This window comes from Pongo abelii, chromosome 18, assembly GCF_028885655.2.
Source record: "Pongo abelii isolate AG06213 chromosome 18, NHGRI_mPonAbe1-v2.0_pri, whole genome shotgun sequence".
In the NCBI taxonomy this organism is placed as follows: Eukaryota; Metazoa; Chordata; class Mammalia; order Primates; family Hominidae; genus Pongo; species Pongo abelii.
Genome location: NC_072003.2, coordinates 20,567,019 through 20,580,269, shown reverse-complemented (window position 1 = coordinate 20,580,269; position 13,251 = coordinate 20,567,019). Strand labels below are relative to the sequence as shown.

Here is a 13,251-nt window from a genome sequence, read left to right as displayed (position 1 = left end):
GACATGGGATCTCACTTAGGCTGGTCTTGAATTTCTCTCCCTTGCTTGAGGTGAATTATGTTCATGCTTCAGTCACTTGAATATTACTCTTCCATGTTTGACAGAATTGTGTTATCAGGTGATTATATTGCACACTATCTGATTCTAATTAAACCAGAAAATAGTGACATTGTACAAGAGGAGAATGTTTCACAGTGTGCACCACCCACCCCCTTATTGCTACATCCCAGTTTTTAGAGCTTTTTGCACTGTGCTTGGGGTATTTTCTTATGTTTACATCGTCTTACTCTTCTCCAGACACAATGGCTTCTTGGGCATTGCCTTCGTCTACTAGGTAATTTGTATAAATTGAGTCCTGGAAGACATAATGTTTACACTTGCCTTTTGTTTTTTAATCAGAAGCATAATGCACAGTAGCAAACTGTGAGTATTTCAGATGATATGAAAGAAGAAAATGTGCTGTTTTGTCAAAATCATTCATGTAACTTGGAAAGAAAAGTTTCTGAGAGAAGAAAAACTAACATTTTAGAGGGGAAAGGGAGAAATGGGCTATAAAGATGAATTGGGGAAGCAATGTAATGTAGAGGTTAAGATCACAGACTTGTAGTGCAGGGTTTGACTTCTGGTTCTGTCTTTATCTGACACTATTTCTTTCTCCTTACACAATAATAAGTGCTCAGGAGTTGATTTGCCAAAGGTCTAATGATGAGGTAGTAAAAGAATCAGGCTGGGCCTCCCATTCCAGTTTTCCTTTTTTTTCTATACCCTGTTAAATGCCAAGCCCTGATTCTGCCAGGGTGGAGAGTGAAGGAGAGTCTCTGGAGACATCAATTACAGCAGGTCACTGGGTATCAGAGTCTCTTTTCTCGTGAGGATAAAGATTTCCTTTTGAGTTAGACTACATTCACCCTTCATGAACCTTGGGGACATTGATGGCAGGGAGAGTTTTCTAAAGCTTTAGACAACTTAGAGGTGAAATAGGCACCATGCTGCAAATGAAAGGCACTTTTATGGTTGTCTGAAAAAAATATAGCGCACTGCTTTAAACTTAGAAAGCCCAAGTGCAAGGTACAGTCAGGTGTGGTCTGCAGGCTTTGGTCTTTTGTCCCTGTTCAACAGCTGGTAAAGCTGGGAGAGGTAATCGCTGATGGAGACTTGCTCCTGTTGGGATAATATTTCTCAGACCATAGTCCTGCCATTTTCCAGACTTTTTCTTTTGGAGAAATGGGCTCCTACCTTGCAACAGCAAATTATGTAATTCAGGTTGAACCTGGCTCTTTTTTTTCCCACTGATCTCTATCTTCCTCGGTGAAGACCACTTGGCCTCCGCCTCCCTGTTAGATATTATTCTTGGTCTATGTAAGCAGTGGAAAGCCTGAATTTTGACCAGGCTTTGGGCAAGATGAAATGGCACCTTCTGGTTTGGTGGAAGGAAAGGGCTATTTCTTTGGGCTACTTGAAGGACCCAGAAAGCAAAAGAAAAATCATGTCTTTCTTTGCAGAATTTCTGCTGTGGAAAGAGGCAAAGCCGATCAACAGACAGAGATCCTTGACACGTATGTATTGAATATCTACTGAATTGCAGGTCATATTCTGGGTGCTGGGGAGATATCTGAACAAAACAGACAAAAATCCCTGCCATGAGGAACCAGGAATAAGGTGTTTAATATGGTCTGCAGAAAAAGTACAGGAATAAAAGTCCCAAACATGGCCTTTTTACTAGTTTATAGTCTAGTGGGGAGAAATAGACATTAAGAAACAACAAAAAAGAGGAATGTATATAGTATATTGGAAGGTGATAAGTTTAATGAAGAAAATTAAGCAAAGGAAAGAGGTAGCAAAAGCAGAGAAGAAATGGAGGAGGTTTCTATTAAAAATAGGGAGGTCAGAGAAGGCTTTCTGCAACAGAAGAATTTTGAGCAAAGACTTGAAGAGGCAAGAGTGCGAACCATGTAGATATCTGTGGGAAGAACATTACGGGAAGCAAACTCAGCAAGCAGAGAATTTCCAGTATGTTTTAGGAAGAGCAACAAGGCCAAGTGTGGTGGGACTAGAGAGAGAGAGAGAGAGCACGGGAGAGTGGTGAGAAATGAGGTCGTCTTCAATGATTGTAGTTTGCTTAACTTGTGGCTGCTGGCAAGACGAGATGAAGTAGTTTGAGTTGTTTAAGAAGGACTTACTAGGTATGTGGGATCAGACTAGTACTAGGCTAGACCCCAGGACAGGAAAGATGACTCTGCATTCAAGGACTAAGTAGTTCAGTTCAAGATTGAATATTGGCCTGTATGGAAACTTAGAAAACAGTGAGGCTCAGGTGTGTTATATATAGATATCTGAAAGAAGAGAGAAGGTTGTAGAGGATTGGATTGGATATAAGGCTCTGGAGGCAGACTGCCTGGGTATGAATCATAGCTCCATCACTTATTACTGGTGTGATCTTGGGAAAACCACTTCACCGTCTGAGGATCAGTGTTTACATCTATAAAATGGAGTTCACAATGGAAGGCACATTGCAGGGGTGTGTGAGGATTTAAGACAGCACATGTTTAGCAAGTGCCATGTACATAGTAAGCCCTTAGTAAATATGAGCTGACATTCTTATTATTCATTGAGGTGGTTAGAGAAGGATTCTGTAAAGCTTGAAACCATGGAGTTAGCGATGTGCCATGGACTCAACTCAAGGGAATTTCTACTAGAATGCCCTTAACTTCTCTTAGATGGTGCTTGGATAGACTGCATGTGACTGAAATAGTTTTTTGGCGCTGGAAGCATCATAAGGAGAGAGGATCAGCAGATTAGAAATAAAGGGGTGATGGTTGTGCCTTTACCAACAGTGTGTTGCTATGGAGAAGAAGGTCCTCAAGGAAAAAGAGGAAAATGTGATCAAATACATCAGCATGGGGTTGAACAAGAGCAGTGAGGACAATGTTCATAGTTGACTGACTAGAGTGTGCCAATAAGAATGGCAATTTATTGAGCATTTGCACATGTTATCTCACGTAGGTCTTACCGTAGTCCTATAAGGTGGGTACTCGTATTATCTTTGTTTTGCCACAGAGGAAGTGAAGGCTTACAGAAGTGAAGTGATATGCTAAAGGTCACACAGCTAGTAAGAGGCATATCTGGGACTCAGCTCAAGGGAATTTCCATTAGACTGCCGTTAACTTCTCTTAGATGGTGCTTATATGGCTTGCATGTGACTGAAATAGATTTTTGGTGCTAGGGGCATCATAAAGAGAGAGGTCTAGCAGATTGGAAACAAAGGGATAATGGTTGTGCCTTTACTAACAGTGTATTGAGCTATGCTCATTTACGTTCTTATGATCTTTTAGAAACAGAGACTTGGTTCTTTCCTGTCTTAAGAAGGAAAATCTGACTGCTGGGGTATGGCCATCTCCTAAAATATCAAAAAGACATCTATTTCCATTTTCTTCCTCCTAATACCTAGGAGACAACAAAGTGGATTTCCAGTGGTACTTCCCACATGAATAGAATGAACTTTCCTTGGTAAAAGTTGACTTCCTTACTAAAGGACAAAATATATAGGCTCCTCAATTTGAGCCATGGGATTTGGTGGGCAGCTGGACTGAGCCCAAAGACATCCCCACAGAGAGGCAAAGCTGGCTGGTATATGTGGAAAGAGGGAGTGGCTCAGGGAATAGATGCTGTGAGCCAGGTTGTGAATTTCCAGAGCCCAGGGATTAGAGCCACTTGACATTCACTTTAGGTGAACTGTGTTGTCTTACATCCTATTTTTCATGAATACTTTTAAAATTTTTATTTTATTCTTTTAATTTTTTTGAGACAGAGTCTCTCTCTGTCACCCAGGCTGGAGTGTGGTGGCGCTGTCTCTGCTCACTACAACCTCTGCCTCCTGGGCTCAAGTGATTCTTGTGCCTCAGCCTCCTGAGCATCTGGGACTACAGGCACGCACCACCATGGCCAGCTTTTTTTTTTGGTATTTTTAGTACAGACTGGGTTTTACTGTGTTGGCCAGGCTGGTCTCGAATTCCTGGCCTTAAGTGATCTGCCCACCTTGGCCTCCCAAAGTGTTGAGATTACAGGTGAGAGCCACCATGCCCAGTCTTTCGTGAATACTTTTGATGTATGGAGTAACTCTCATAAATTTTAAAACAATATTTCAAATTTCTAACTCTTCTTGAAACAATAGGTCTTATGGGTGGCTAGCTTATTTCTTTTCTTTTCAGTTAATGATTGAATTCATTGAGCCCTTACTAGGTGGTGAGCACTGTCCGAGGTGCTGAAGGAAGAGACCAAGATAGGATCACTGGATCTCAGAAGCTTATATTTTAGAGAAATATGTACTCTAAAGAGTACCATGTACTTTTACCATGTACATTTTACCATGTACCATGTACATTTTACCATGTGCGTTTAGCTTGTTATATATGAAAATGACTTTTTACCTAAAAGTAATGAGCACAAGTCATGGATTTTAAAGGCAACTTGTTCAATTCTGACATCATTCTCTTGGTCAACCCAATTGGTGAATCAGTATTTCCTTCAATAGTCCTGGGATAATGAAAAGTTGGTAAACATGTTACATAAAACTTTAGGAATTAAGAATATTGGACTCTTCCTGAAGACAGGATATTTTAAATTCAGGACTAGAGTTCCTGAACCATATATTATAGGGAAAATCTAGAGAAAAAAAATGAAAAGTATTTATCAGTGTTTGGTTGTGTGATCTTGGGTAGCTTCTTGTGCCTTATTGTTTTTGTCATTTAGAAAATGATAGAATTAATCTGTACATTGATAATGAAGTCCCTTGAAGTTCTAGAATTCTATAATTTTGGTCTTGAACTGAAATTACCATGACAAGGGATTTTGATACATGTTGCCTAATTGCCAACCAATGAAATGTTTTCTACAACTCCACTCCTGCTATTTTGGCATTTTATCTTTGTTAAGTGAAAAATGATATGTGTTGCTTTGAACTTTATTGCTTTAATTTGTTGCAGAAGTTGAGTGGCTTTTCATATATATTAAATTTGATTGGTTACTTTATTTAAAAAATTGTAAATTGTATGATTTTGGTATCCAGGTAAGACACTGTGAAAGTTACCTTGTAATTAAGTTCTTGGGTGATTTATTGGAGGCCTTAATATTATCATAATAGATAATAGGGCTGTCTAAATGCCAGTGTACTTGGTTATCAAGCTCACTGCCATTTAAATTTTTTTCAAAAAATTTTCAGTGACATTCTTTTTATTGTTAACAATTTACTTTTTTCCCATGATTGAAAAGACTAACACTCAAGTTTGAAAGAGAAATATTACTTTTCAGGGCTGCTGCAAACCTTGAGTTTGAATCTTAATCTTGCCACTTACTGCTTGTGTGACCTTCAGCAAAGTGCTCAATTTATAGGAACCTCAGTTTCATCATCTGTATATTGGGAATAATAATAAAATCTGCCTCAGAGATTATTGATAGAATTAGCTGAAATAATGCATGCAAAATGCTTAGTTTATTGCCTGAAAACTTATTAAGTATAATAAATGTCATTTATTATTGTAATCAACAGTTGTACTAGAGAGCTACTTCACAATAATTACGGTTATAATGAAAATGATAATTAAAATAATAAGACCCCCAGAGTTTCTGATTTACAATATGTCTGGGGAAGAGCCTGAGGATGTGTCTTTCTAACATATTTTGGGGTGATGCTGATGCTGGTGGTCCAGGCACCATGCTTGGAGAACTACTGTTCTAAGCATCTGAACAATGTGATCTCATTTGGTCCTTACCAAATCACTCTAGGAGGCAGGTTCTTTTATGATGGTGCTTTAATAGGTGAGGGATTAGGGAGGTTTAATAGCTTGCCCAAAGCCCTGCAGCTTGGAAGTGGTGGAGCCAAAGAGTTAAAGCTTTATGCTCTTCTTTCCACCTGTGATTACTTATGTGGCGCTCTAAACCATTGATCTCCTGTATCCACCCCCTTGATGTCTTCTCTCACCACCTTTCCCGATTCTAAGCCATTGCCAATTACTATCACCATCCCTTTGTCCACACTCGTGATTCCTGTGTCCCTCTCTTGCATTGTTTGCTTGGCATGGTCACAATCCCGGTTAAATTCAACTCTCTGCCTACTCTGTACCTGCCCTTGAGAAACTGAACATGGCTGGAGAAACATACAAAACTACTCTGACCTTGCTAGGAGCCTCAAATGAGCCCTTAACACTGCCAGGAGATCACACTGCACTTTCCTAGCCCATTTATTCTGCATCTTCCTTTTTCATTTCTTTAAAAATTTATTTTATTGTGGTGAGAATGTTTAACACGAGATCTACCCTCTTAGGAAATGTCTAGATGTACAATACAGCATTGTTAATGATTGGCACAATGTTCAGCAGATCTCTAGAACATATTTGTCCTGCATGATTGAGAATTTATTGGTTAGCAGCTTCCTCTTTCCCCCTTCCTCCAGCCCCTGGCAACTACCATTCTATTTAATGTCTCTATACATTTGACTACTCTAATTTCCTGCCATAAACAATATGATATATCTGCAACTACAGTCATGCAATATTTGTCTTTTTGTGACTGGCTTATTTCACTAAGCAAAATATCCTTATGATTCATCCACATTGGATATTGCAGAATTTCCTTGTATGTATGTATGTATGTATGTATGTATGTATTTAATTTTTGAGATGGAGTCTCGCTCTGTCACCCAGGCTGGAGTGCAGTGGCGCGATCTCAGCTCACTGCAACCTCCACCTCCCGGGCACGCCATTCTCCTGCCTCAGCCTCCTGAGTGGCTGGGACTACAGGCGCCCACCACTATGCCCAGCTAATTTTTTATATTTTTAGTAGAGATGGGGTTTCACTGTGCTAGCCAGGATGGTCTCGATCTCCTGACCTTGTGATCCACCCACCTCGGCCTCCCAAGATGCTGGGGTTACAAGCGTGAGCCACCGTGCCTGGCCGTTTGTTTTTGTTTTTTAAGTGTATGTATATACCACATTTTCTTTATCCATTCATACATCAGGGGACATTTAGGTTGTCTCCACATCTTGGCTATTGCGAATAGAGCTGCAGTATACATTGGAGTGTTCATATCTCTTTGAGATCCTGATTTCAATTCTTTTGGATAAATACTCAATAGTGGGATTGCTGGATTGTATGGTAGCTCAAATTTTTTGAGGGAGAAGGAATCTCCATAAAGTTTTCTATAGCATCTCTCACTTTCTTCAACACCTATTTTACATGTCTCTTTTCTTCTCAAACCCCATCTCATTCCCATTCTTACTCTCAGCTGATGACCATGTTTCTTTGCTCTTTCAGAGAAATAAAGGAACCAGAAGGGAATTCACACTGACTCCCATAATCTCATCTCCCCACATTCTGGCATCTGCACTCACCCACTCCAACCTCTCACCTGTGCCCATAGGTGGAAGGAGGGAAGGAGGTTCACAGTGGGTGTCTGGAGAGCTGGCGATGTTCTGTTTCTTGAGTTGGGTTCTGGTAGTATAAGAATATCCAGATTACAATTCCTTGAGCTGTGTACTTATAATTCATGCACTTTTCTGTGTGCATGTTATTTGTCAATAAGTCCAAAAGCAAAAAAAAAAAAAAAATAGATAAACTCATTAAAGTTTAGGATGAAACAGGGATAAGACTTATTTGCCTTTGAAATATTTGTTCTCAACCAAAGAAATTCCTCACCCCTGTCCCTCGCCACCAAGGGGGCACATGGCAATTTCTGGAGACATTTTTGGTTGTCGCAGCTAGGGAGAAGGTACTCCTGGCATCTAGTTTGTAGAGGTCAGGGATGCTGCTAAACATCCTACAGTGCACAGAATAGTCCCCTACAATAAAGAATTATGCAGCCCCAAATGCCGATAGTACTGAGATTGAGAAACTTGGCCTCAAAAGAACCTGTCTGAGAAACTCCAGGATGATTTGAACATTAATTTCATCCACCATAGTCTTTGCTGATATTGAGCTCCTTATTTACTAGATTCAGAGAATGTATCTTTTCCCAGGGGATCATCTGAGAGCAGGAGCGAATTTCATTTGCTACCTCGTAAATCTCTGAAATGGAAAACAGGTCTGAATATTCCTCTGTCTCTCTCTCTCCTAGTCTTTGAAGCCCTCCAAAGTGGGCCATGGCAGTTAGCTCACAACAAATTCCCCAGACACAATTTAAAAGTCATTTTGGGGCTGGGACTGGGGCATGAATATTTAAGATGTAAATTGTTTGGGCTGTGCCTAAATCTTTTATGGGTTTTACTGGATGAGAAAAATGAGTTACTACTTTTTGATAAAGTTCACTTTCCTTTCATATTATTAACAAACCCAGCCAAGTGAACCAGACTGCATCTGCCAGAGAAAATAGGGACACTTGTTTGCGGGATGATATTAGATTCTGTTCCCAGCATGCCGTATTTATGGTTCAAAAATCAAAGAACAGGTAGGAGAGTTGTCTTAGGTCAGCGTGTCCTTGCCAGCGAAAGTAGCTTACCAAATACACTTGGGAGGACAGTTTGGGGGAGGAGTGGTGGAGAGTAGAAGTGAACTTAAATAGTCGAACTCTAGGTGAAGATTTAGGTACCCTGAGGGTTGATTTAACAGAAATATTGAAATCACGAGATACTAACTCCAGAGATTAGTCCTTTCTTATTCTTTGGTTTAAATCCCAGGGGATGGGTACAGAGCAGAGGCAAAGGAAAAGACAGACAACAAGGAAAAACAGAGAGAGAGAGTAAGAGAGAGAGAGATTGATTGATTCATTGATTGATTTAACAAGTTCCATGGACTTCAGAAAGAATAGATATTTTAATCTCTTTGGAAGAAATTATGCCTCCTACGTCTCATTTCCAACCCCTACCCAGAAATTAATTTTGAATGTTAATATGAAAGCAACCTCTCTCTTCTCTGAATGCTGCTTTTGATTCTGGCAGGGTATCTAAAAGGCTGCTATTAGAGACATTTTCATTAACTAATAAGCTAGTTCTTGGGCAAAAGATGAATTTTTTGTCATCTCGTGAAAATTGTAAAAAGCCATAATTATGAAGAAAATCACTAATTGTAAGGCACAAAATTTGTTTGCTAAGAATAGTCATTAAGGAGTGACAAAAGCATTAGTAACTTCAATATCAGAAAACAACTATTAAAATGCAAGTGGAATCAAGGCATTTGCCCAGACATAATAATGGCTTTACATTTACAGGTCTATAATTGTGGTTTGATTTGAGACATTGTTGGGAATTTTCAAGAAACAATATAGAGTAGGGCTAAATACTTAAAGTACCATGGCTTTTGGATTCCAAATTACAGACTCAAGTTTTAATTTCTAGAGAATATGACCGTAGGGAGAGTTACTCAATGATATTGTCAATGCTGTTATTGCTTTAGGATTGTGATGAAGTGGTCAAAACCAGGACATAGAGTAATATTTCTGTGGCCCAGACGTTTTATGGTACTGGCTTTGCATGCAAAGTACCTGGCGGCTGACAGCAAGTGAAGTTTGCACATCATTTCATGATGTATGTTCCTTCTAAAGAGTAACTTTTATTGTTTCTGCTTTCTGATAAATATCCTCTTTGCAGAAAACTAGGAAAATGCAGAAAATTGCAATGAAGAAATTTAAGTTCTCCATAATTCCATCAACAAGAGATAGCCAGTTAACATTTTGGTGTATTTTCTTCTTTTTATTTCATTTTAAACTTCTGAAGTATAATAATGTGATAAAGTACACAAATTTCAAGTATCCAACTTAAAATGAATTTCTATCTATATCTCCATGTAACCACCACGTAGATGAAGATAATGAACATTTCCAGTAAATTTCCTTCCTTCCTGCTCTTTTCTAGTCAATACTCACCTCCCTGCCTCCCTCATAGTACAAGGTACTATTATTCTGGTTCTTCTCACAATAGATTTGATGATTTTTGAACTTAATATAAGTGGACTCCTACAGAATATCCTCTGTAGGTCTGGCTTCTCTCACTCAACATTGTATTTGTAAGATTCACCTAGCTTGTTGCATATAGCTATAGTCTTTTTCATTGCTGTATAGTATTTCATTATCTTTTATACTGTTACTTATCCATTGATGAATGTTGAGTTGTTTTCAGTTTTTAGCTATTATGAATAAAATCTAACATTCTTAAAAATGTCTTTTGTGGATTTTCAGTAATTTCTTTTGGATTCCTGTACTTTTTTGTATGTGTGCATATAAGTGTAAATTATACAGAAGGTTGAATTTACATTATTTCTCTCCATCTCCATCTCTATCTATATCTGCATCTCAATCTCTATATTCTTATTAATCACAGGAATTAAATGTCTTCTAGGAAACCAGTCTGTCTCAGGATCCCTGCCATGCTTGGACATTGACTGGGGGCAATCTTGGGGAAGCAGCATGGCCCTACACATGCTATATAACTCTTTATATTCTTTAGATGTATAGACTCTTTTCTCTTTTACCAGGCCAGCATGTCTCCAACCAGGTTTTCCTGGGATTTAGCCCTGGTTACTGGCCTGGTATCCAGGAGAGAAGGTAAGGGAGGCTTTTGAAGGGGTTCACTTTTGCCTTGCCAGGCAGAGGCTTCTAAAGCATCCTTCAGCACAGTGGAGCTCCTACGAAGGAAGAGCCAGCTACCTGTGCAAACCCAGAGAGTCTGGAGGCAGAGCAGGCAGGGAAGTGTTGCAGAATCTGTATTCTCAGCAGCATCCATCCAGACGTCTCTGTCTCATATTTTAAAATCTCAAGTTTTTCCCACTAGAACCATGACCTTTAAATAACAGGCCTACCTTGGTTGAGCACTCAAACATCTCTGAAGTGCTGCAACTATAACAATCAGGTCATCAGTCTGCCTTTCAGCTCACTCTGCACTTCCATTAGAGAACACAGTTTTTTTTTCTTTTTCTTTCTTTCTTTTTTTTTTTTTTTTGCTAGCTACCGCAGAGGCTCTCTGGGCCTCACTTTACTATTAATTGTTTGATAATAGCCTTCAGTCAATCAGTATCTTTCTGCAGGGCGTCAATACCACTAGGTAGTAACCAGCCAACTCTCCTGACTTTGAATCATGGTTGGCTCCATATTTTCCAATTGCTTATATCACTACATTTGATACAGCATTTTCTCCCACTGGGATATTCTTCTATGTCCCAGCGAAATTTTTAGCAACCCAGACACCACCTTTGGTCAAGGACTAACCATGTTCCATCTACCAGTTGGGACACCATCTTCTTCACCTGCTGGGCAGTGTGAGCCAGTCTTAAATTCCCATGTTACCGCTTGTTTTCTTGCACCACTTCTGGCCTCACTTGTGTTAGTCCCAGTCCTCTGAGAAGCAGACACCAAGACAAGGTCAAATATGCAAGGAATTCTTTATGGAAAATGACTTTGAAAGAAAATGGTGAGGGAGCTAGAGAAGGTTGGAGGAGACATCAGACCACAGTGCAAGTCTGACCCCCAAGTGAAGGAGAGAGGGACAAAGGTTGGGTGGAAGTGTCCTAGATTGTCATGCTGTGTAAGGAAGGTTCACAAGACCATCAGGGAGTTCTTGAACCAAAGGTGGCTGTTACAGGAGTCTCTCACCTCCCAGGAAAGGGGCTTGTCTTGGTATTCCTGCCGTTCTCAGATGTTAGTTGGATGCAGTTTGTGGAAAGCATGGCCTCTGTGCAAATGCAATAATAGATTTTCAGGAAGCTCTTGGGATTTTGGTCAATTACACTCTGTAGCTGGAAGTCTATGTGGTGCATTTTCCTGGTCATCACAAATAGGATCAGCACAATACCTGTAAGTCTCCATGTTAGCGACAGTTATGATTTCCTTACATACTTCTATGTTTAGGGTGTTGCTGATTTGTAGTTTCATAAATAATGCTGCTTTGAGCATTGACATAATTCATTGTTTCCTTAGGACAGATTTTTGGAATTGGAATGGTGGGGCAAGAGGATGTGAACATTAACATTCTTGATACAAGTTTGCAAATTGCCTTCCTGAAAGGCAAGACCAATTCACCATGCCCCCCATCCCTTATGGAATACAAGGTGCTTGCTTTCCTTACTCATATGAGGTGCTTCTGTGTTCCAGATATATAAGAGGTCATGCTGTGCAATGCAGAGGACAGGTGGAATTCATGACACAAGCTGGTGGGAAAGGGAAGACAGAATGATTACGGGTACAATGTGGAATGATTTCATATGAGCTTAGTTTGACTGAGATGGTTAGTTTGGGAGAGGGTCATGGATGATGTGGACATAGCAGAGGGAAGGCTCCACCTTATAACCTCCTCATGCCATCCATATGTTGGAGAGGTCTTGTGTGTTTCCTATAAGAGGCTTCCTGGCCAAAATGTCACACTGTGAGCTCTGTGGGGAAGCCTATGAATACCTTGCCTCCTGCTGTGTTTCTGCCACTTAGCATAGTTAATAAAACAGATATCCTGTATTTACATTTGAGTTTTAGAGAAAGAGAGAGCGCAATAGTTTTCTAGGAGCATATTGTATGAGTGTCAGTGCGGAGTAGTGGGAAGTGCTCTGTATTTACCTGGAGTTGAATTCTGGCTCTGCAGGAGACCTGCTGAACTTCTGAGTCTCCATTTCATCAGGTGTAAAATGTAGTAGCAGATGGAAGTAGAGGCATTTATCTTCCCTTGCCCTTCCCCCTTCCCCCTTTCCCCTTCCCCCTTTCCCCTTCCCCCTTCCCCTCACTCTCACTCTCACTCTCACTCTCAGCTGCCTGTTTTCTATTCCCCCTTCCTAAGAAACCCAGTCTGCCTTTTAGGGGAATTATCTCTCCCTAAAATGCAGTCTTAGTGGGTTAATAATCCATGGTTCCTATCAACCTTCTGGACTAGACCAGGGACAGGCATGTGATCTAGGATATGGAATTCTGCAAAGAAGGATACAATTACAAGATTCCATGGCTGATGATTCAATCCAGTTGGTGAGGGATGGGGGAGAACTTAGGTGATAATATTGAACAGTGTCTTCTACCAGGAGCATCTGTCTGTTTAAATTCTAGTTCTTCAGTCTTCCCACTAATGAGCTCCTTTTAATAAATTCCTTTTCTGTTTTAGTCAGTTGCTGTTAACTGCAACCAAAGACCCCTAACTGATAAACATTTATGCTCAAGGTTTTTGACTTTGTGCTTCCTCTTTTTTTTTTTTTTTTTAATAGGAATTCAATGAAAGTGTCTACTAGCTTAATCAGAGTCTAAAAAAGCTGGGATTGGCAACGGGGAGAATCTTAATTTCCAGTTTTCATCGTTTT

At 39.9% G+C, this 13,251-nt stretch overlaps 1 protein-coding gene and 1 long non-coding RNA gene across 8 annotated transcripts in view; one reads left to right on the top strand and one right to left on the bottom strand.

Moving 5' to 3' along the window:
- The window catches only part of LOC129050924 (ubiquitin carboxyl-terminal hydrolase 31-like), a 363,751-nt gene that overhangs the window by 81,646 nt on the left and 268,854 nt on the right, over window positions 1-13,251 (bottom strand). The window lies entirely within an intron of this gene.
- Window positions 1-13,251, top strand: part of LOC129050926 (uncharacterized) — a 45,422-nt gene that overhangs the window by 16,287 nt on the left and 15,884 nt on the right. The window contains exon 2 of the long non-coding RNA XR_008514833.2: window positions 1,503-1,556. This is a non-coding gene — a long non-coding RNA (uncharacterized LOC129050926). The remainder of the gene's footprint in view (window positions 1-1,502; window positions 1,557-13,251) is intronic.